This window comes from Mustela erminea, chromosome 8 (genome assembly GCF_009829155.1).
Source record: "Mustela erminea isolate mMusErm1 chromosome 8, mMusErm1.Pri, whole genome shotgun sequence".
Classification (NCBI taxonomy): domain Eukaryota; kingdom Metazoa; phylum Chordata; class Mammalia; order Carnivora; family Mustelidae; genus Mustela; species Mustela erminea.
Window position 1 is genome coordinate 51,440,486 of NC_045621.1, and position 26,014 is coordinate 51,466,499.

The following is a 26,014-nucleotide window of genomic DNA, read 5'->3' on the forward strand; positions in this document are numbered from 1 at the left end:
ACAAGGTGAAGTAATACTTTATGATGGCATATTTGGTTCTGTTGAAAACTCTATTATTTGGCCTCAGTATTCAGAATCAGAATACAGTGATAGGTCTGCATCATATATTTCAAGCCCTAAGTAGAAACCTGAATCTCAAATTACATTCCTCTGTGCTTTAAAGGACACATCCTTTAGGGCCAAGGAATGAAATAGAGTGGAGAAGGCTTAGTGTTTGCCTGATTATTTATATGCCTTCCTCTGAGGTATCAGTTTTTAAATATATATGGCCCAGTTATGATGATAAAAGTCAGCCCATTTAATTTTACCCATTTGGGGTGGTTGCATGAAGATGAAGTGAAGAGGACTGCCTTCTCTTTGAAACTAATGGATGGGTGGAGTTTGAGTATCTGTAAAGATGTGAAAAAATATTTCTGGCAAGGTAGATTGTGGAAGGAAATGTATATGAGTGTGGCAAAGTCCAGGGCAGTTTTAGAAGAAGAGTGAATATGACAGAGAACTATTTGTTAAGGATTTTTTTTAGATCTATTCACATTACAAACTACTGCAGCAATAAAAAGATGTGCATCCCTTTTCCTGCCTTCATACATCTTAAGAATTTAGTGAGATGTGTTAAGGAGTGAAAGATATTGATTGAAGTGATATTTTAAGGCATATTGATATGATATCAGAACACCTTTTGGACACAGTTTGGACAAAGAAAATTCTAGAGGTTCGCACTTTTGCTGTTTTTGTTTAATTTGTGAACAAAGACTTAGACAAAGTGCAAAAAATAAATCCTCTTTTGCAACCCAGAACTCATGGCTCAGTATGAGTTTTGATACAGATAAGAAGGAATAAGATCCGGGGTGCCTGGGTGGCTCAGTGGGTTAAAGCTTCTGCCTTCGGCTCAGGTTATGGTCTCAGGGTTCTGGGATCAAGCCCTGCATCGGGCTCTCTGATCAGGGAGCCTGCTTTCCCCTCTCTCTCTCCTTGTGATCTGTCAAATAAATAAAATAAAAAATCTTCAAGAAGGAAAAAAAAAAGAAAATTCTAGAGGTAAATAAACTTGTCAGAGACAGTGGTATTTGTAGATCTAAGAAGGATTATATTAACCTGCAGAAGCTCCTTACGTACAGAGGAAAGCCCATCAGAATAACGTCAGACCTGTCCACAGAAACCTGGTAAGCCAGAAAGGGCTGGCAAGATATATTCAAGGCACTAAATGAGAAGAACATGCAGCCAATAATACTTTATCCAGCAAGACTGACATTCAGAACGGATGGAGAGAGAAAGAGTTTCCAAGACCGGCAAGGCTTAAAAGAGTATGCTACTACCAAGTCGACACTGCAGGAAATATTAAGGGGGGTTCTATAAAAAGGGAAAAATCCTAAGAATATCATTGAACAGAAATATAGAGACAATCTACAGAAAGAAAGACTTCAAAGCTAACACGACGTCAATGAAAACGTATCTGTCAATAATCACTCTCAATGTGAATGGCCTAAATGCATCCATAAAATGACACAGGCTTGCAGATTGGATAAAACGACAGGACCCATCCATATGTTGTCTACAAGAGACCCATTTCGAACCTAAGGATACACCCAAACTGAAAGTGAAGGGATGGAGAAGCATCTTTCATGCCAATGGGCGTCTAAAGAAGGCCGGGGTAGTGATTCTCCTATCAGATAAATTAGATTTTAAACTAAAGACTATAGTCAGAGATACAGAAGGACACTCCATAATTCTTAAAGGGACTATCCACCAAGATGATCTAACAATTGTAAATATCTATGCCCCCAATATGGGAGCAGCCAATTACATAAGAAAACTATTAATCAAGATAAAGAGTCATATTGATATGAATACATAACTAGGAGGAGATCTTAACACGCCTCTTTCAGTAATAGACAGATCATCGAAGCAGAAAATCAATAAAGAAACAAGAGCATTGAATGACACATTGGACCAGATGGACCTCATGGATATATAGAGAACATTCCACCCTAAAACAACAGAATACTCATTCTTCTCAAGTGCACATGGAACCTTTTCCAGAATAGACCCCATACTGGGACACAAATCAGGACTCAACCGATACTAAAAGACTGAGATGATTCCCTGCATATTCTCAGATCACAGTGCTTTGAAACTGGAGCTCATTCACAAGGAAAAGTTTGGAAGGAACTCAAACACCTGGAAGCTAAACACCACCTTGCTTAAGAATGCTTGGATCAACCAGGAGATCAAAGAAGAACTTAAACATTTCATGGAAACCAATGAGAATGAAGACACTTCGGTCCAAAACCTATGGGATACAGCAAAGGCGGTCCTAAAGGGGAAATACATAGCCATCCAAGGCTCCCTCAAAAAAACTGAAAAATCCAGAATATACCAGCTATCTCTACACCTTAAAGATCTGGAGAATCAACAGCTAATTAAACCAACTCCACACATAAGAAGGGAAATAATCAAGATTAGAGCAGAGATCAATGAGGTAGAAACTAGAGATACAGTAGAACGTATCAATGAAACTAGAAGCTGGTTTTTTGAAAGATTCAATAAGATTGATAAACCGTTGGCCACACTAATGCAAAAGAGAAGAGAGAAAGCTCAAATTAATAAAATTATGAATAGGGGAGAGATCACAACTAACACCAAGGAAGTAGAAACAATCATCAGAAGTTATTATCAACAGTTATATGCCAGTAAGTTAAGCAACCTAGATGAAATGGATGCATTCCTGGAAAACTATAAACTCCCAAAATTGAACTAGGAAGAAATTAACAACCTGAATAGACCGATATCTAGTAACAAGATTGAAGCAGTGATCAAAGAACTCCCAAAAAACAAGAGCCCAGGACCTGACGAATTCCCCGGGGAATTCTACCAAACTTTCAAAGAAGAGATAACACCTATTCTCCTGAAGCTGTTTCAAAAAATAGAAGCAGAAGGAAAACTTCCAGACTCTTTTTATGAAGGCAGCATTACTCGGATCCCCAAACCAGGCAAAGACCATACCAAAAAGGAGAATTTCAGACCAATATCACTGAAAAATTTGGATGCTAAGATTCTCAACAAGATCTTAGCAAACAGGATCCAACAACACATTAAAAAGATTATCCACAATGACCAGGTGGGATTCATCCCTGGGTTATAAGGGTGGTTCAACATTTGCAAATCAATCAATGTGATAGAACAAATCAGTAAGAGAGAAGAACCACATGGTCCTCTCAATTGAGGACAAAATCCAGCATCCATTCCTGATTAAAATGCTTCAAAGTATAGGGATAGAGGGAACATTCCTGAACCTCATCAAATCTATATATGAAAGACCCACAGCAAATATCATCCTCAATGGGAAAAAGCTCTCAGCCTTCCCATTGAGATCAGGAACACGACAAGGATGCCCACTCTCACCACTCTTGTTCAACATAGTATTAGAAGTGCTAGCAACAGCAATTAGACAACAAAGAGAAATAAAAGGTATCCAAATTGGCAATGAAGAAGTCAAACTCTCTCTCTTCACAGATGACATGATACTTTATATGGATAACCCAAAAGACTCCACCCCCAAACTATTAGAACTCATACAACAATTCAGTAACATGGCAGGATACAAAATCAATGTACAGAAATCAGTTGCTTTCTTATACACTAACCTGCAGAGATGAAACAAAACAAAAAGATCCACAATATATCAAAATATGGTTATAGAAATGAAGCAAAACTTCGGAGTTTGATCTGTCTAGATCTCAGAGAACCGTACTATTGATAGCATAATAACTAACATTTACTGAAGGCTTCTAATGAATACATAAACACACACTCATATACCCCATATATATTACATATATAAAGGAACACAGAGGTTCAATAACTTGTTCAATATCACAATTAGTAAATGGTGTAGGTGGCATTCTGCATAAATCAGCTATCATTTACAAAAAGATGGAGAAGAGAAAAATATGTAAAAAGGTGGATTGTCACAGAAAAGCAAGAGAGAAAATCTATTTACCAACCATGTGTTCTTGTATCATAATTTGTGTTTAGAGACTTTCCACACTTAATTATATGGATTGCCAATGTTAGAATCCTAAATCTCTATTGTATAAGGCTTACTTGTAATAAATAAATAAATGAGTAACTAATATGCACTTCCAGTTTCTTAGAATAAAGTCTTTCCACGCTTAATGCAGAAATGAAAATGAGTCACTGGAGGATGATAAATTTTAGAGTTCCTTGTTATAAGGGAATTAGGCTCACTTAATCATATTTAAAAATATGTTTTCTAGTCTGACATGACATTCATTACATATAGTAGTGTTCTGTTACTGTGGAAAATAAAGCAAAAGAGTAGTTAGAGAATATGGAATGATAAATATCCTGGAGTTGTGCTAGACACAAATCTAAGTGAATAATGTAATGTGGACTTCCCTAGTCATATAGCTTACAAAGCAGAATTAAAAACTTTATTCTGCAACTTCGAGCTAGTTCAGACTAAGATTTTAGAAAATTGGTGTACAAATGATGATAGCTATTGTCTCAACATTTGAAAGGCAGACTGAAACACAAAATTGGCTATTAGCCTAAAGTCCAAGTGCTTTTTAAGAAGAGGAAAACAACTGAAGCTAGCAAATTGACTTCCATTTGGGGTGGGTGCCCAGAGTTCTGACTAAATTCACTTGTGGTGACTTTAAAATCTCTGGGGGCATAGGTTCTACTGACCTTTGGGAAATGGAGCAAAGAGAAACAGGGCAGCTTTAACAAAACCACCCTTGGAGTTTCACTCAGAAAAACCTTCTCCAGGATAGTCAGCCAGAACAAATCGTCAAATAACTTTCATAAAAATTGAAGCCTTGCTGGGAGAGGGGCAGAAAAATTCTTTCATAATGTTGGGAATAGTGTAGAACTCATTCCAGTAAGCCCTTAGCTGGGGCTGAATTGCAGTAGGCCAGAGAATATGAGAAGGAGCTGACCCTTGGCTGAGTAGAAAGGTTGGGGTGGAGAAGCCTAGAAGAAACCCAAATAGGGAACTAGAAGGTGGGGCCAGGAATCCAGAGAATCAACCCAAATGAGATAGCTTGGGAACAGTGAGGCTGTACTGGAGGACAAGGGCAAGACTCAGAAGAGAAAGGGTAGACTTGTCCCAAGGTCCAAGTCAGAGGGGAGCCTGTGGTGGGGGAGTGTACAGAGCATTTCGCCCTCAGACAGGGTGTCCCTTTTCAAATGAAGAAGTACTATTAAAGCCTTTTTGGGCTATGTTACAAGAAGAGAAGGAATTTGGTACAGTTCATGCTATTGAGGGGATTATAAACTAGACCTATAAGCAAGCAGTGGTTAAGGGGAAGGTGTTGACCTACATTTAATTCTCCTTTCTGCCATTCCTGGCCATGTTAACCTTTAGAGATTATTTAGTGTTTAGACTTCCATTTCCATTGTCTTGTAAGGAAGTGATTACATTACTGATGTTATTGGGCTGCTGTGGATTAATGTGCTGATCCATAGTGGGGACAGGATTGGACTAAATGGGGACATAGATTGGACAGGGACAGGACTGGACTAAATGACAAAGAAATAAACAATGTGGAAGGCTAATGGCTTCAGCAATGTGTTTGAAATAACGGAAAGTAAAATCACATAAATGAAATAATAATTTGATAATTGTTACTCTGTTTGGGGAGGCTGAACTTTTTAGAAACATAATACTACCTGATTATTTTGTCCTGGAATTTGATAAATGAGTGAATTAGCATTGCTCTATTTTTATGCTATGCTTTCAGTCTGTGAGTTCATCTAAATAACTAAAATATCAACCATTGTGTTTACTTAAATATTTGAATATCACAAACTGAAAGAACATGAAATGAAGTGGTAATTAACATAGTTCAGTGTATCTTACTATCTCATATGCATGTCTAAAATTAGTGTGCTAGGATAATATATACTTGTTCAGTTTAATTTCTAAGGCCAGAATTCTAGGCACAAATTGCACTTCAATGAAAATAAAATAACCATGAATGTCAGGAATGTTTAATGCTACTTAGAATGCATGTTGCAACATACATTAGTCTGTGGACATGTATCTGGAACTAAAGTGGAGTAGGACCAGATAACTTAGTATTCAGTTATTCATTTTATATATAACTCATTGCAAAATACATGTATGGATAAAGTTGGATTCACCCTGAACACTGAATGGTCTGCTTGTGTAGCTTGTTTCTGGGCTTCTAGGACCACACAACTATATCCCTAGCAATAGTGGTAGTTGGTTCAGAACTGTGGATAGCTCCTCCTATAGCTCTACTAAAAAAGACAAAGTGAATTTATAATATATTGTCTTGGGTTATCATTTACTCTGGGAAAACATTATGGTACTCATGTTTCCTTTCACAGCCCCTTATTTTAGAAGAAAAGGTGGAATAAAACAGAAAAGGCATGGCAGCAATAAGTGCTGCCTCATTATTCAGACCTATTAGGCAAATTAAATATTTTCATCGAGGCCAATAGAAGTAAACTAATTTTTACGATTTTTTTTCTTGCATAACTTATGTCTTTCCCTAATGCTCAGTTTTCTCCTATCATTAAAACCTTAAAACCTTACAAATGTCTGCTTTGAGAAAAAATGTACTGTGAAATCATATACGGTAGAGTCTAGGGAAGCATTTAGTTCCGTAGGAAAGGTTAGTCCAAGATTTTCTTTGGGAAGTAATTTTGAGAAATTCAGAAGGTGCTATATATATGACTAATATATTTTAAAATTTTAGCAAGTATGAAAAGTCAATTTATAAACATACCACAAAAAATGTAGATAATTCAGGGGCGCCTGGGTGGCTCAGTCATGAAGTGTCTGCCTTTGGCTGGGGTCTTCATCATCAGGCTCCCTGCACCACAGGAGGTCTGCTTCCGCCTCTCACACTCCCCCTGCTTGTATTCCTGCTCTCACTGTGTCTCTCTCTGTCAAATAAATAAATAAAATCTTGAAAAAAATGTAGATAATTCAAACACCTAAGTGTACTATTATTTTAAGTTCCTATATTTAACAACAGTAGATATTTGCTGTAAATTAAATACCCAGTTTACACTGAATACATGGCATAAAAATTTTAAAAGTAGCTATAAATTCACTAAATAAAACAGATTAAATATTAGTATTATTTAATATACTAATAGTAAAATTTAAAATACTCGAGTAAAATTAACAAATGATTTCTTGCAAATTCAAATTCACTATAGAAGCGAGTATTAATATGATCAAATTCTACTAACATATTGGAAGATAGACCACCACAGAAATGCAAACATTTTTGTGGTGGTGCTTTTTCTTGCTTTTCAAAAGATGTATGTAAGCCCACTGTATATCCATGATTGTACTTTAATTACTGAGAATAAGGCAAACTTTTATTATTTAACTCATATTTTCAATAAAACATCTGTTGCTGTGTTTTAATAGCACTATAAATTATCTAAGATCATCTAAGAAAGTTGAAATGTTTAGTAGAATGAGCTCATACATTTCTGAATATGATAAAGAATATTGTCATGGATACCCTTTAGTATAGACACATTGAGCTATTTGCATATACAGAAGTTGTTTATCAACTTTTAAATAGATTAGTTATAAACATTTACATATCTGTATTGGAAATTTTCTGTTTTTCAAGTTCATTTACATATTTAATAATTTAAAGACTCACGTATTGATAACTTGTTTAAAATCTGTAAATCAACTCTTGATTTGCTTATGTGGTAAGAAAAGTTTAAACAATTTTCAACTCATTTTGATTTAAACATGTATTATGTTTACTCTTCTAAACTTAGTGCTGAGTCAGATATACAAATAAATATCAACTGCATATTCATTTGGAACCCGTGAAGGTTTATATATAAGTTAGTAATAATAGGGCACTGCTGTTGCTCTCAAGGAGCTTAGAGGCAACTTAGAAATATTTTCAGTTATTTCATTACTGATATTTTGATATTTTTAAGTTGTGTTGAATACAAAGTCTTGTTTTGTAGTTTTTGATTTTTTTCCATAGGTTTATTTCTAAGGGTTACTAGTTTACTATGGAGTATCCAAATAAAGGGTCAATTTCCCTGAAATACTAAACTGTTTATTGTGGACCTGACGTTATAAAATGGAGTTAAATATAACACATTGAAAGACAGAGTTTAGTTCCTGACAGAACATGGAACTCAAAATAATTTAGGGTAAGCCTTTCTTACTATTTATTATAGATTGACCAACCACTCAGTGTTTTTATTTGCAGCTAATATCTCTGAGTCCATAGATGGGTACTTAAGCTTTGATGGTTTCATTGCCATTTGTGACCTGCTGTCTCTCAATTAGCTCCGATCATCTGATCATCCATGGGACTAATGTTAGTAACAGGTATTAAAACCTTTTCATTGGTGAGAATACTTTGAACATAGATGTCTTCAAATATGTATCCTTGATTTTAAAGAGAGGAAATTTTTACACTAATAAGCAAAATACCAGGTAGATGTTTGATCAGTAATATCAGCATTTTGCATATTATTTTATTGCTTTAGTGTTAGGAAAATATTTAATCACTAAAGAGTGCATTAAAGTTAGAAAGAGTGGGATGACAAATTTAGTAATTTTTAATACAGGATTTCCATAATATGTGGCTTTAGAATTCTATTATGCGAGGGAAGTGGATCACATTTTGTGCAGGTTTCATTTTTTGACCTTAGGTTTTTCTGCTTTTTTTTTTTTTTTTTTTTTTTTTTTTTTGACAGAGAGAGATCACAAGTAGGCAGAGAGGCAGGCAGAGAGAGAGAGGAGGAAGCAGGCTCCCTGCTGAGCAGAGAGCCCGATGTGGGACTCGATCCCAGGACCCTGATCATGACCTGAGCCGAAGGCAGCGGCTTAACCCACTGAGCCACCCAGGCGCCCAGGTTTTTCTGCTTTTAAGTTCCGTGAATACTATAAATTTATGATTTTCATCTTTTTCAACCATATTAAATAATTAAACTTTAAAGTCATATCATGGTCTTATTGAAAGTCACTTAAAATTGTTGGTTAAATGGGTCAGTCATATTGATATTGATATATAAGCAGTAATTATCTCACATTTTAGAAGAATTATAAGCAGGATACTCCAATAGTAAAGCTTTGGAAGTTTGATTACTTATATCATGTTTTTTGTTGGTTGTAAATTTTATTTTCAGGGCTGTGCTTTTATTCTGGATGATTTTTGGAATGTTGGAAACTTGTGCCCACTGTTTTATTTTTAAAAATCTCCTTTTAAATTGCTCACTGCATAATCTGCAAGGCTGAAGTGCTAGTATCTTTGATTTATTGTTTAGTTGTCTGCGCTGTGATGGAATTTATGGTCCCAAACCATCATGTGGAAATGAGAAATAACATTGGAACATTCCTTCAGGCTCTGGCCCTTTGCCCTTCATCCCAGAGGCCTCTCCAAATATAGGGTGGGTTTTTTGTTCCCTTCCTTGTTGATGAGACAGTTTATCGACTAATTCGAAGATGAGTATAAATAAAAGGGGAAAATTTCACATATGTATTTTGATCTATTTGTTTTGTTGGTAAAATTTGTATTGCTATCAAGATGAGCTCGATAAAAGTTTGTCAAACTTGAGTATGGATAAGAATCACTGGGAGAGATTGTTAAGACCCATTCCTGGCTATCACTTCAAGATTCTGATTTAGTAGGTCTAGGAGTAAGGTGCTTTAGAATTTTCATTTTGGGTAAGCTCTCAGGTGTTGCTAATGCTGTCTGTACAAGGACCATATTATGAGTAGCACTGAGGTGGATAATATTAACCAGAGATATTAGCTGAATGTTTAAAACTTGGAGGAGAATGAGAACATTTATTAATTAGGCACACGGAAGACTTCCACATGTTTGGATGTTACTAATTAACAGAGTGTAAGGGTGAAAATTTGATGGCAATTATGCTGAACATCTATTTTGTTCCATAAATTTTTTACGTTACAATAATTCTGTGAGATTCTTAATTCCCAAAGCTCATTGAGAGAGTTTAAGCCTCAAATGGAAACTGCTTCCATTAATGATCATTTATTAAAAAATAATAACATGAAAATTAAAGGTTATTTTAGAGAGGACATTTTCAAAAATATCATTTCTGATGGCATATACTAAAATTTTTGCTTGAAGTCAGTGGTGTACTGTTAATAAAAATTACGTCTAAGTAGAATTAAAATCTGACTTTTAAAATTTATTCTCTAATTAATTCTTCATAGATAATTAATGATTAAAAAAAAGTTAACTTTCTTTCAAACTAAACCATTTGCCAGCTTATTACTGTTGTGCTGTATGTTATAAATCTTTTTGTGAATAAAATCTCATAAACTACCAGAGGTATTGAGTTCCAATAATGGTAGACCAGCTTGTTGGGGATTAATATTTCTAATAACAACCAGAAAACCTGGATTCAATTTTTTTAAATAAAATAAAAAATAAATTTAAAATACCCCACAGCAAACATGTGTTTGAAAATCAAATAGTTACCAAGGTAGGAAGCACATGAGGGGTCAAGTATCCTGGAAAGAAGGGAAGCAGAGATTGGAGTCCAACATTCAGCACAGATTTATTTTTCTGGTAACTGCCAATTTCTAAGTCAGAGATACTGGTTAAGAAGCCAAGCAGAGCTTCTGGTGGTTTTCTAGGGCTATGGGGGATACCAGGGAGGAGCTGTGGTAGATTCCCAGGCTTTCATTTGATAGCACTGAAGGGCTACACATTAGTTAAAGGGATCTGATAGGATTCTAAGCTGATGCCCCAACCAGGGTCAGGAGAATTCTGAGATGGCCCTCAATCACCATATTCATATCTGGGTAACATCCCTTCCTAGTGAGTGTTGGAGGACCTCAGAACATGATGGGATATCATGCTGTGATTAGATTCAACTCTGTGACAAAGGTGAAGGGATTTTGCAGATTATTTTGAGTTAATTACGAAGGAGGTTATCCTAGGTGAGCTGGCTAATTAGGTAATTTCTTAAAAGAGTGACTGGACTCTTTCTAATGAGAGAGAACCTTACTGGCCTTGCACTACTAAGCAACTATTGTTTGAGAGGGCCCTGTGGTCTCTAGAAGTTGAGAGTAGTCACTGGCTGATAGGCAGCAAAGAAAGAGGGACCTCACTCCTATAACTACAGGGTACTAAAGTTTGTCAACAATCATGTGAGCTTGCTACAGAAAGTGACATGGCCAGGCCAACACCTTGATTTCAGCCTCATGAGACCCTGACCAGATGGCATAGCCAAGCTGTGCTTGGATTCCTGACACATGGAAACGGTGAGAACTCTCAATAGTACCAATAAAAGGTTTTGATTAGAAAACTTGAATAGTTCCTTTCATTTCTAAATATTATATTCCCAAATTGTGTTAGTATCATATTCTGAACTGAGTGTTTTGGAATTGACTCTGGATGATTTGCTCTTTGTTTCATTGAAAAGGATTTTATATAACTAGGAAATGTATTGCAGGAATGTTCACTAAATTCTTAGTATTTAATGTTTAGTAGCTGTAGTAGGATTAGGAGATGGAGGATGGGGGAGAGAGAGAAGGGAGCTTTGATATTTTCTTTATGCACTTACATACTTCTGATTTTTTTGTGGAAGGGATGCTTATTCTTCACTCTCTTGTATCTTGATACCAACTTTGATCTTCATAGTACAATGCACCAGGGTCAAAAATTATTTCTGTGGGGCACCTGGGTGGCTCAGTGGTTTAAAGCCTCTGCCTTTGGCTCAGGTCATGATCTCAGGGTCCTGGGATCGGGGCCCGCATCGGGCTTTCTGCTCAGTAGGGAGCCTGCTTCCCCCCCTCTCTCTATCTGCCTCTCTGCCTACTTGTGCTCTCTGTCTGTCAAATAAATAAATAAAATCTTAAAAAAAAATTATTTCTGTGTACAGTCTTGAGGAAGTCCATTACCAACTGTAGCCTCATCTAAACTGAATGCTAGTGGGGAACCCTTTCTACATTCAGGGAAAAGATAGAGTGCTCATGTACCCACTTTTTCCCGACATCTACTACTTCCTTGGTGCTTCCCAGTTACACTCGTGTTCTTCACATTTTAGTCTCTGGATGTCCAACCTCAGTTTATAACTTACTTCATTATGCTTTACTAGAATCTCATTATAGTTAGTAGGGTCATCCAAAATCTTTCTTTCTCTCGACACAGGGAATCTAATCAGGTCACTCAGCTTTCCTTTAAGGACATTGGGTTATACATTATCTTGCAACATAATACCACATTCTTTTCTTATCTGACCTTATAATGATTTCTTTCTGTTTGGGGTCAATTTTCTAGTTGCTTTTACTGCAATCTTTCTGACAGTTCTCTATATCTATCTGACTCTAAATATACCAATAGAAAAATATATAATTTCCTTTTATTAACATATATATGAAATAGAAAATAAAAGCAAAACAGAACATGTGCTATCTACAGATAAATATATATCCAGTCTTTATAGATAAATATGTATTTAACAGAGGAAACAATGCTTTATACATGTCAGCACAAGAAATAAAGGAAAGTGATAGTGCTTTTCCAAATATTTGCTACAGTAACTTAAAATAAAAATTCTTGCCACTAGAATATATCTAGTTTAGCAGATTTAAGCAGTTTTATTTTTAAGTCATAAGGGGAGAGTATGAGAAAAAATAAAATTAGTTACTTCCTGATACTAGATAAGACAAAGGCAGGGCTTCATTGATGAATTTTCAAGAAAATCCTTTTGCAGAAGGAGACGTTTCTGATCGATAGGTATGATTTCTCTCTCATTTATATCAATAAGAGGGGTCTAGTACATTGTGGCTGGTGAATCACCAGGTCATCTTCCCCTTAGTGATCTCTCTTGAGGCTTCTCCCGCATTTCTTTGGGAGAAAACACAGCTCGCTGTGAGCAACTTTTCTTCTACCTTTCTGGATTTTAAAAACTATTTTTCATTTTTTGTCCTTGGGAATATGTATTACTGACTACACTGCATTCTCTTACACTGGCTACTCTAAAGCTTGGAGGAAATGAACAAAAGCTTAAATTTAAACGAGAATATCTACTGGGTGGATTTTATTTTCAGATACTTTGAATGTTCCTAATTGTAATCAACTTTTTCCTCCAATATTTAGCCTTTTAGTGGCATGATTTTGTACTCGCCTACCCGAGAAAGAAATCCTATATTATTTCTCAAAGTTTCAAATCTTTGTAGTCCCCTAATGTTTTATATAACAAAAAACAATTACCTGGAAGCAGTTGAATGCTGATGTGAAAATCTGAAGGTTTAGGTGCCATGGCCACACAGGTGCCAGCCAGAATGAAACTAATCAGTATCTACTTGTTCTAGGCAGTTTACCAGCACAGATGGTAGCAAATTAGCTTATTCTTTGGCTTAATATATATATTAATGAAGCATAATTATATGTGTTCCTCTCTGGGCAAACACCTGACCAAATGACATGGGCCATTTTAGAAACATGTGCCCTTGATTGATAAGGGTGAGGGAATACTTAATATTATTAGATGGCTCCCTCTCTATTTACTATGAGAGGTCTATCTTATTTTTCAGAATTTGAAGTTGGGACAAAGTGAGCAAAAGGGAAGTTCAGTGTGTTTGTTGAGTATATAATTAGAGTATTGGATCGGTCATTTATAAACATGGAGGCAAGATTTACAGATGCAATTTTGGATGGTTAGCCTCCTGGAAGGAGACTGGGCAGATTTTCTTGGGGCCAGACCCTTAAGTCAACAAATCAAGGCAGCCAGATAATTTGAATGGCTTATTTCAAACAACCAGAAAACTGAATAACAATCATACCTTTTACTTTTGAATGATAAGCAATCAACATTTGAATGCTAAAAGGCCTGATGTAGATGCTCATTATCGAAAGGAAAGTGCTATTAGTCAAAGGGAAGTTTTTCTTAAGATATGGGAGCTTAAGAAGGAAGGATATGGAATTAATAAGAATTTTCTGGGAGTGTGGTTAGGAAAGAAAGTACAAGCAGAGACTTGGAGAAGGTGTAACATACGTGAGTAGAAAGGAGCCTATTCTTCCCGGCAGGATTATCATGTAGATCTAAAAGATTATGAGGAACCCATGATTTGGGGCAGAACAAAGAATAGTGTATCCATAGAAGTGCATCCATGGTACCCAAAGAAGAGCACTGGATTAGGAATCTAGGGATCTTCTTTTTTCATCTACAAAATGGAAATTACTGATTCTGCTTATTCTGACAAGTATGAAATTTGTGAGTGTATTTTAAAATTGTAAGTTACTAAATGTTATAATTACTATTAAGTGTATATTAACTATAAAGTGAAATTATTTCCACATATACTTTTCACTTACCCATATGAGCAGGAATGGGGAGCGTGAAAATACTAGCTTTGGAGCCATACTATATTCACCAGATTTTAAAAACTATCAAAAGCCATTCTCTTAAATAAATGATTGCTATGATACTACAATATAAACTGAAGAACTCTGTCTTTGGAATCATTCAGTGGGTACAGTACTTTACTCTTTATTTAAAGTTTTGTTTATTTATTAATCACTAAGGTTTTATTTATAATACTAACGTTTAGAAATCTACACAATTTCCACATAGTTTGGGAAGTCTGTAATGTCCAGTTTTTTATTGTCTGAACACTCGAAAATTAATTTTCCCTAGTTGATGAACAAAAATACTCAGATTTCTCTGCCAAATATGAGCAAAACCTCAGCCCTTCTCTGAATTATAGAGTTGACTCTTCTTCAAAATGAATGACTATTTTTATTATTTTTGAAATAGTTACTATTTCTATCTTAGCACTGCATCTTGACTTGCACATTGTGGACTTTATTTTGGTTCTTGATATGGAGGATATTTGGCATTACATCATATAGCTAACTTATAAAGTGCCGAAATGAACCTAGTTATAATAACTGTTGTCTTTAAACTCTTATTTATGCTTTTAGTACACAGGAAAATAAAGTTCTTTGTTAACATTTGTCACTGTATATTTCCGACTTTTCTGCCCCCAAAAGTTCATTTTTATTAGTGTACCTTTAATCCACTTTAATCTTCACAGCAATACAAAGAAGAAAACATGTCAGATTTCATTCTCTCCATTTTTTAACTGTGGAAACTGATGATCAGAGAAACTAAGTGGTTCAAGGAAACTAATAATCAGAGAAATTAAGTGATTTGAGGAAACCAATACTCAGAGAAATTAAATGATCGAAGATTGTCATATATATATATATATATATATATATATATATATATATATACCAAATGGAAAAACTGGAAGCAGACTCAGGTCCTCTGATGTCATGTCTGGTGACCTTTGCTATAGCTCTCTACTTTGTTTTAAGGAAATTTGAATGATTTTTAGAGAATCAGATACCTGTGTAGTCAAACAGAAGAGCAAACAGTGTATGCAGACATAAAATTATTTTTGTTAGCAATATTCTGTTGTTCCTGTCTATTTTTGTATTTGGATATTCAAGGGTAAAAAAACCTTAAGAACAGCTCTTTTTGAAATATCAGATGGTATATTCTCAGTTATAAATTCATAAACCTAGTAAATATATGAGCGAAAAATATTTTATTTTTTAACTTATTTTACTGTCACTATTAAGAACTATTAATTAATTAATTATTAATTAGATGATTGATAATTAATGATTAATTAGTTAATTGATGATTACTATTAATAACTATTAATTAATTTTGTTATTCTCTCCTCTAAATTGCCACTCACAGCCATGTGAGAAGGAACTGTGTTCTAAAATGTAATTCTTCTTTTTTTTAAAGATTTTATTTATTTGACAGACAGAGATCACAGGTAGGCAGAGAGGCAGGCAGAGAAAGAGAGGGGGAAGCAGGCTCCCCGCCGAGCAGAGAGCCCGATGTGGGGCTCGATCCCAGGACTCTGGGATCATGACTTGAGCCGAAGGCAGAGGCTTTAACCTACTGAGCCACCCAGGAGCCCCTAAAGTGTAATTCTGTCAGACCCTTCTCAGCAGCCTGGAGACAGCTGATTGGCCACGTCTTATACAAGCTAAGCCAGTCAGCGTCTCTCAGATGTTTGGAATTGGGTTTCATACAATATTTCTCTGTGGTCACTCAAACTAAGATGATAAAAATTCAGGATGAAAGGGTTCTATGTGTGTAGAACATTGGCCTATGTGTGTAGATATCAGAGAAAGCCAACCCCGAGGGGAGAGGAGGAGAAGGGGAGATTGTAGGAAACAGATGTATGAAGAGCAAGATCAAGAGATGAGGTGTCTTCCGGGAAATAGAGATCCAGGTCATAACCATCTTTTTATTCCCTGATTTAGTTCCCAGAATCATGATTACACCTCATTGTTCTTTCTTGGCTTCCTTGAGATCCACTCCTATTGTTTGTTTGTTTGTTTCATTTATTTTGCTTCATTTTTACACCTTAAGAACTTCGACTAAAACATAAATAAAAGCTTTACGACTCTCATGCTTTGAAATCGAATAGATAGTTTAGATTTTTAAACATTTTAATTTCATTTAACATACTGTTTTGCTCTAGGAATAATAATTTTGTTTGCCATATTTTAAAAATGCACACGTGTTTAACAAAAATAAAATAAAGTTTACCTCTAATCCCACCATCTGGAAGTAGCTTCTGTTAATGTTTTGGTGTATTTTCTGGTAATCTTCTGTGTATGCCAGCGTGCATGCACGCATACACACACACATACACACACACATTCTTTCTGAATGATAATCAGCAGTCTGTATGGTTTTAAATTCTACTATTTTTATTTAACAAAATGATTTTTGGAGATTTTTTTAATTTACTATAACATCATTTAGCCATTTTCCTGTTTATAATCATTCTGTTTTTAACTTTCACATGGTGCTCTGTTCGAGCTTTGATTCTTTTTATTCCTTCTTTCATTCAACAAATCATTTAAAATATCTCCTGTGTAGCAAACACGTTGAATAATTAGGATGTATTTGCTTACTTTGAGGAGATTAGAGCCTTAATGTGAAAGAGATTTGCAAACCAATAGGTTCCTCGAATTCAGGTTAGTAAATTCTTTGAGGAAAGGGGTTGAAAATACTTCTTGGGGTTCTGGGTGGCTTAGTAAGTTGAGCTTCCAGCTCTTGATCTCAGCCTAGGGGTCCTGAGTTCAAGCCCCATATTTAGATACATGCTGGGTGCAGAGCCTACTTAAAAACAAACGAACAAAAAACAAAACAAAACAAAACAAATGTTTCTTAGAGGGAATCTCAGTCTTGAACTAAGTCTTGATATAGGAATAAATGACTGGAGAAGAGAGTATGTATGAAGCAACAAGAGTTAAATTAGAAGGGTAAGCAGGACCCAGATGATGATAGAGGAAAGTATGTTTTCCATTATATAAGCAATGGATAAAACTGAACGTTTTGAGGTGGGTTGAGGGATTGGTAGATTTGCGTTTTCAGTTGATTTTTTTTTTACAGCAGAAGATGGATTGCTTGAGTGTAAAACTAGATGTGAGGAAGCTACTTCAAGTGAGAAATCTACTGAAATAGTCCACTTAGGAAATGAGATCTAATATTATCACACTAGTAGTGGAGAGAAATTAAGTTATGGTGATATTGAAAAGATAATATGTAGTATTTGATGACTGGTTGGCATTTAGAAATTGTAAGGGTAAGGAGAATCTCAAATTGTTCTCAATTTTCTGGCTTCTACTATTAGATAAAGAATACAAGAGGAGGGACAGGTTTAGTGGAAAAGTAATGAATTTTATTTTAAACATATTTGGCTTGAATTACCTGTTGAATATCCTGGTAGAGATGACTAGTGGTCATCTAAGATGTTAGACAGCTCAGATAGCCATTTAAAAAATACTGTTAGCTGGGTGGCTTAAACAACAGAAATTTATTTTCTCACAGTTCTGGGAGCTGGAAGAACAAGATTAGAGAGCCAATATGACGACGTTTTGGTGAGAGCTTGTCTCCTCGCTTGCAGATAACCACCTAGTCTCTGTGTCTTCACAGGATGGAGTGAGAATAAGTGATCTCTCTCTCTCCTCTTCTTATAAGGACGGAGTCCCACTCTGTTAGGATCCAACTTGTATGACCTCATCTAAATCTTAATTAGTTCCCAAAGACCCTATCTCCAGATTCTAATTACTTTGGGGGTTAAGGCTTCAGCATATAAATTTTGGTAGAATACAGTTCAGTCTACAGAAACTAGATGTTAATCTGGACCTTTAGTGACATCTTGGAACTGAAGATAGAGTTGAGTATGCCTCGTCATGAAAATAGATGAGTAAGCCCGGGGGGCATCTAGAATAGGAAAAGAAAAGAGTCACACACGCCTTAACATTTATGTTGTACTCAGAAGAGGAGATAGCCAGGGAGACTGAAAAGGAAAGGTCAGTTGGAGGACAAGAAGAAGGCAGGATGTCTCTGAATTTAAAAAAGTGGAGTTGAATATAGAGCTGAAAATTCAACAGTTATCAAACAATATGTAGAAGTCAAAGAAAATTAGCCAGAAACTATTTTACCTATCTAAACAAATCTTTAGCTCTTGGCAGCACACGGCAGTGGTGACATTCACCCACTCCCCCTTCTTCCTTGCTCCTAGTTTGTCTTTGGCTACTTCATTTGTCCTATTTTACAACAATTGTCTGTCACATTTCTTGTAACAAGCAATGTTAATGGTATAGCATTAGACTTCTCAACTATATAGAAGTTTTTGCTTGGTATCTATTCCTCTGTAGAAAGCTGATTGTAATTTTTAATGTTTTTATCTTAAAGTCATCCTTGATTAGAGGTTGTCTGGGATTATCAGGGACAGAGGGTTGAATTGACAGAACATATCTAATTGGAGAAAAATTGTCACAGGTGAGTCCTCCTTTAGATGTCAGACCGTGCTGGTTCTCTATTTGGAATCATTTGAATGATATAAGATTTATAATGCAGAAGACATAAGCTTAGAACCATTCAAGCATAATGTTTCTTGGGAGAAATAAAATTTTTTCAAAGAGCTATTTTTTTCAGAAGGAAAGATACTGAGACCTAGTATTTAGAAAACTTAACATTCCCATTGTTAAGAAAAGAATATTAGGAAAAGATGAACAAAATAAGTTTTGTATAATATCTAGAAATATCATGGGAGAATAAGTAGAGACTGGGAATTTATCTACAGATATTTCCATGGCAGAGGCATTTCCATAAGCTTAAATTTGACATTATTTTGAATTAAAAACAACATAAAATTAAACAGAATATTTGTTGTAAAAGTGTAGTTTTTGATATGTTATTACATATTATATATTAGAATATTTGCGGGAGCACCTGGGTGACTCAGTTGGTTGAGGATCTGACTCTTGATGTTGGTTCAGGCCATGTTCTCACGGTGGTATGATCAAGTCCTGTGTGGGGTTCTGTGCCCAGCGTAAAGACTGCTTGAGATTCTTTCTTACTCTCCCTTTGCCCCTCCCCCACTTACTCTGCCTGTGACATAAATAAATAAATAAAAATTTAAAAAAATAATTGTTAATGAAAAAGATAGTGTATAATCTCCTTTTTTGGGAAATTTTGCCTATGAAAAATATAAAATTGGAGGTTTTTGTCATCAGAAACGAACCTTGGTCTTCACATGGTAACAGCTGCATCTCTAGAGCATCATAGCCGAAGAAGGAGGGTAAACTTTTAGGTAATGCTGAACCCCCTCACATGCAAGGGCATTTATCATGACAGTGACATGAATTTAAAGAAATAGCGACATTGTCCTAAATAACATATTTTGAATTTTTAAAATTATTTCATTGTGGGCAAAATCTGAAGTCATATAAGGTCACAGTATGTTATAGTTTATTATTTTGCCTGTGCTGTTTTGCTTGGGAAATAAATTCGATTAGTCTGATAAATTTATTCTTTACAAGGGCATTTTTTTAACTCAATAGTCTGTAATTTTATTAGAGCTCACAAATTGATTTTTTTGTTTTATGATTTGTATCAGTATATTCTCAAGCATGAAGTTATAGATAAGTATGCCTATCCTTTGAGGATTATTTTTTAATATACCCCTTTCTATAAATATGTATTTTTAAAAAAGGCAACATAGTTGCCCATTTCCAATCTCCTAACATTTTAAAATGTTCCATGTGTTAAAATAAATAATAGATAACTTTTCTGTGATTATTTTAGCCAATTCTTTAGGGTAATTGAGGAGTGCACATGGAACATTCGCCATGATAGACCATATTCTAGGACATAAAATAGAACTTAATAAACTTAAAAGAATAAAAATCATAGAAAGCATGTTCTCTGAACATAAGTAATTAAACTTAAAATAAAACAAAAGTAATCTGAAAAATCCTCAAATACCTGGCAATTAAGAACAATAATAATTAATCCACAGAAGAACTTTCAAAGGGAACTGAAAATATATTTAAGATTGAAATTACAAAATGATAACATTTGTGAAATGGAACTAATACCACTCTTAGTGGAAAAGTCATAGCATTAAATGCTTATGTTAGAAAAGAAGAGAAGACATAAATCAGTAATCAAATTTTCTACCTTAAGGTATTATAAACAGAAGAGCATATTAAATTTATGAGAAGCCAGAAGAAAGAAAAGAATAAAGAGCAGCAATATGAAATTTAGAACAATAATAGAGAATAATAATAAATAATATAGAAATTTAATTGAGCTAAAAGCTGATGTTTGGCAGGGGGAAGCATTGAATTTGATAAACCTCTACCCATACTAACTAAAAGGGAATAGAAAGAGAAAGAGATGGCAGAAACTGTCAAAACTGGAAATGAAAGGGCATATCACTACATATCTCACAATGTTAAAAAAGATTTTAAAGCTTATTATAAACCATTATATGCCATAGATTTAAAAATTTAAACCAAATCCTTAAAAGACATAGAATACTAGATTTAACTCATGAAAACATAGATTACATGTATAGTAGTATCTGTAGTTAAAACTGCTTAAGAAGGAAAAAGTCTAGACTCAGATGGATTAACTTGTAAATGCTATTGAACATTTAAGGAAGAAATAATACAAATTCTACCCAGTCTTCCAGAAAATGGAAGGAACACATTTCATTTTATGAAGTCAGGATTTATTTAATACCAAAACCAAACGGTAAATATCACTGAACAAACAAACAAACAAAAAACCCCAAACCAAAACAAAAACAAAAGAAAACTACCAACAATAGGTCGTAATAGATGTGAAAGTCTTCAACAAAAACTTAGGGGAAAAAAAAGTCCAACAATATATTAAAAGGAAATTATGTCATTAACAAGTGGGTTTATCTAGATCATCCCAAGCTTGTTTAACATTTGAAAATCAAGCAGTGTAATATACTTTTGTTAAATATGCTTTTGTTAAATTTCTACTTTCAGATTCATTCTCATTAGCAATATTGCATTTTCAAGTACAGCTTTCAGAGGCTTGTGACCTAACCAGAACAAAGCCAATAGGGTATGATCTAATGGACCTTCTCAACCTTAATACATAATATATCTCTCTGTTCGGTCAAGAATTGAGTATTCCCTCAGGCAAAGGAGATTATCTGAAATCTAATTTTTCTTTTTCTTTTTCTTTTTTTTTACATTGACCGTGTAGCCTACAACCTTAGTAAACTCACTTTGTAATTCTAGGAGTTGTTTTGTAGATTGTTCAGAGTTTTCTACATATAAAACAATGTTATCTGAATAGGTCTTAAGGGGAAAGATAGAGTCCATAACTAGACCTACACCAAATTGTCAGTTTTTCTAAGCATTGTGAAGTAAATGTAGTAGAGAAAGAGAATTTTTTCAATAAATGGTGCTGGAAACTTTTGGACAACTTACATGTAAAAAAAAATGTTGATCTGACACCTACACAAAAATTTTCTCAAAATAATTATAGGCTTAAATGTAAAGCATCTAACTGTACAATGCCAATAAATCATATGAGAAAATCTTTGTGTCTTGGATAAGACTAAGAGTTTTTAGATATGATACCAAAGTTATGACCCATAAGAGAAATCATTAATACATTTAACTTTATCAAAATAAATTTTTGCACTGTAGAAGACTCTGTTAAGACAGTGTAAAGAAAGCCACAAATTGGGAGAACATATTTCCAAATCATTTAGTTAACAGAGGATTTGTATCCTGGATATATGAAGAATTCTTACAAATTAATAAGAAAATATATCCAAATAAAACTAATGAGTAAAAGATGAACAAGCTCTTCACCAAAGAGTATATGTGGATGGTATATAATAACATGAAATGTTGCTCAACCTCATTAATCATAAAGGAAATGCAAATTAAAAATAAAATGAAATATTACTACATAGCTTTTATCATAGTTCAGATAAAGGAAAAACGGACAGTAATGGATGCTAAAGAGGATATGGAACAACTGGTCAATATAGAACAGTTCTCACAGTGCTTGTGAGAGTATAAAATGGCCCAGTCACTTTGGAAAACAGTTCATCAGTTTTTTTTTTTTTTTTTAACAAGTTCAACATAAAATTACTGTACAACCCAGCAGTTGCACTAAATAGGTATATACGTGAGAAAACAAAAATTTATGTTTATGCAAAGTCTTATACATAATTATTTTTAGCAGCTTTATTCATAACCACCAAAAATGGAAATGATCAAGATGCCCTTCCACCAGTGAATGGATAAACTATGATGGAATCGTACAGTGGACCCTCAGCCCTGAAAAGGAATGAACTATTAATATACTGATATACACAAAAACATAGACGAATCACAAATATATTTTGCTAAGTGAAAGAAGGCAAATGTGAAAGACTACGTGCTGTGATTCCATTCATGTGGTATTTTAGAAATGACCAAAAAATAAATTTTCAGAATAAAATTAGCGGCAGTAGGTGAAGTTTCCCTTGGTTTGCTTACTGCTCATCATTTCTCTATTCCCATTATGCAGTGGTGTGTGTATGTGTGTGTGTGTGTGTAGTAATTTTAATAGTAAATATTTTACATTAAAATATTATTAGCCATCGGTATGAATGTGAACAGCCTGTAGCATAATTCTTTTCACTTGATATGATGGTCAGTTGGAAGCCAAATGGACTTTAGGATTTAGTGTAATCTAGAACTTTAGCCCTATAACTAGGTTACATTTTGTCTTCACTGGTTAATGTTACTGCAAATTGTTTCTCCATCACTGAATTGCAAATAGGAGTAGTAAGGGAAAAAAATCAAATATTTATTTATTTATTTTGGAGAGAGAGCGGGAGCAGGGAAGGGCAGAGGGAGAGAGAGAGAATCTCAAGTGACTACCCTCTGAGCATAGAGCCCAGAGGTGGAGCCCATCTCACTCCCAAGATCATGACCTGAGTAGAAACCAAGAGTCTGACACTTAACTGATTGAGCCAGCCAGGCACCCTACAAGTAGTAAGAAAATTAACAGATGTCTAGCATACTATTATTAAACAATAATTTCTTTCAAGTATAAAACTCTCAAATTAGAGTGGTTTAAACTATTAATTGAGGTATAAGTTTAAACAGTATGTTAGATCCGTGAAGACAGACGTGCTTTGATCACTGTTTATTTATTAATGCCTAGAGCAGTGATTGGAGCATAGTACATCTGATAATATTTGTTGGATAATTTGTTGGATAAGTGAATCTGCAAAGAGAACACATCATAACTAAATATAATAAAAATTTTTCTGAGATATTTTTTAGCAAAGTCTAGAATATATATACCTTGAACATGTTTGGGATATTAGTATTATTATATTACCGATATGGTCGTTGAACTCTTAGTCACATTTAGGGAGGGGAAAAATGAAGAACAAATAATCCTCTTTGAGGTGAAGATTTCATTCCATGCCTAATATCAAAGATACCTAGTAAGTCTTTACTGTTGACAGATTTATAAACCTGACTTTTTAAAAAAAAAATTGTTTATTTTTATTTTTAAATTTCTTTTAATTTAATTTTAGTTTTTCAGTGTTCCAAGATTCATTGTTTATGCTCCACACCCAGTGCTCCATGCAATATGTGCCCTCCTTAATACCCACCAACAGGCTCACCTAAACCCTCCAACCCCCCACCCTTCCAAAACTCTGTTTGTTTCTCAGAGTCCATAGTTTCTCATGGTTCGTCCCCCCCTCCAATTTCCCCCAATTCAGTTTTCCTTTCCTTCTCCTACTGTCCTCCATGTTACTCTTTATGCTCCACAAATAAGTGAAACCATATGATAATTGACTCTCTCTGCTTGACTTATTTCACTCAGCATAGTCTCCTCCAGTTCTGTCCATGTTGATATAAAAGTTGGGTATCCGTCCTTTCTGTTGGAGGCATAATATCCCATTGTATGTATGGACCACATCTTCTTTAACCATTTGTCCATTGAAGGGGGTCTTGGCTCTTCCCACAGTTTGGCGACTATGGCCATTGCTGCTATGACCATTGGGGTACATATGACCCTTCTTTTCACTACATCTCTATCTTTGGGGTAATGCAATTACCCAGTAGTGCAATTGCAGGGTCATAAGGTAGCTCTGTTTTTAGTTTTTTGAGGAATCTCCACACTGTTTTCCAAAGTGGCTCCAACTTGCATTCCCACCAACAGTGTAAGAGGGTTCCCCTTTCTCGACATCTTCTCCAACACATGTTGTTTATTGCCTTGTTAATTCTGGCCATTCTGACTGGTATAAGGTGGTATCTCAGTGTGGTTTTGATTTGAATCTCCCTGATGACTAATGATGAAGAATATTTTTCATACGTCTGTTACCCACTTGTATGTCTTCTTTGGAGAATTCTCTATTCATGGGAGAGGATATTTGCAAATGACACTAGAGACGAAGGGCTGATACCCAAGATCTATAAGGAGCTCCTCAAACTCAACACTCAAAAAACAGATAATCATGTTAAACCTGACTTTCTATTACTTAATAGTTTTTTTATGATATTTTTTGTTTTTATATCTTTAACTTAGCCATAATAAGAGCTCTTTGGTTATTTCTCCTCAATATATATAAATTTATCTATTCTGAAGAATTATTTATTAAGACAAATTGAAATTTTTGTGACATCTATTGATATGGCCTGCTGGCTATTAGTGTGCAATTTAAGAAATACTGCTATCACAGTGTGACTTCCTTAGAGGTCTTCTTTAGTCATAAAGTGAGAATATTTCATATTATAGCCCTTTTGTTTAAATTTATATATACCTAAAATTGCAAAATTGATCCCTTGATATACCTGATATATTCTAATTGTCTTGTATGGGAGCCACAGATTCGAATTGCAGATACCATCGTAGCAAATGCTATTTAACTTATGCAAAATTTATACAATGATGGCAAACAAAAGCTTCTGGGAGAATAATTGTTTTACCACAAAGCAGTTTATACATCTCAGACTCAATTTGTAAAATGTAAATCAGCCTTGACTTAGCATTAGTTCATTTGATGCACACAAGTAATGGGAAGAAAATGTTCTTAGTGGCCCATGGCTGGCATATGGGTGTGAAAGTGTGTCTGTGTGTATAAATCCACGCAACTTTTTTCACACACTTTCTTCCTTTAACTAAAATGACTTTTTTCACTTTTTTTACACCATCATGTGTTGTTGCTTTGACCTCTGTGGACAAGGAAAGCTGCCCTCTGTTCCAGTGAGGGGCTGAAAAGAATACTGCAGGAATCTAGAAGTCTGAGGATGGTCCACAAACTTGTCTGGACATGAAAACACTTGTGGAGTTTTTTTTTGAAAAGTACTGAGCCCTTGGATCTAGCCTCAGGGCTTCTGATTTAAAATGTATTGTGGGTAGACTGGATATTAGGATTAAAGGAACCAAAACAAACAAACAAACAAAACCCTGACCCCCTGGAGGACCCTGATGGGCAGGTAAGGTTGAAAACCACTGCTCTAGAAAACATAGTTTCTATACCTGCCTAAGAAACAGAGATACTTGTGTACTTAGAAACAGAAGCAACCATTTTATTTAAAAAATGTATATAAGTTATTTTCTTGACGAATTTAAGGTGATTTGATGTACC

General features: G+C 34.8%; 1 protein-coding gene and 1 non-coding gene across 3 annotated transcripts in view; both read left to right on the forward strand.

Annotated features, from left to right (window-relative positions):
- GALNT13 (polypeptide N-acetylgalactosaminyltransferase 13) overlaps positions 1 to 26,014 on the forward strand; it is a 538,580-nt gene that overhangs the window by 122,797 nt on the left and 389,769 nt on the right. The window lies entirely within an intron of this gene.
- Positions 716 to 841, forward strand: LOC116598012. The gene has a single exon (XR_004288922.1). It is a non-coding gene; the product is annotated as a small nucleolar RNA SNORA40 (small nucleolar RNA).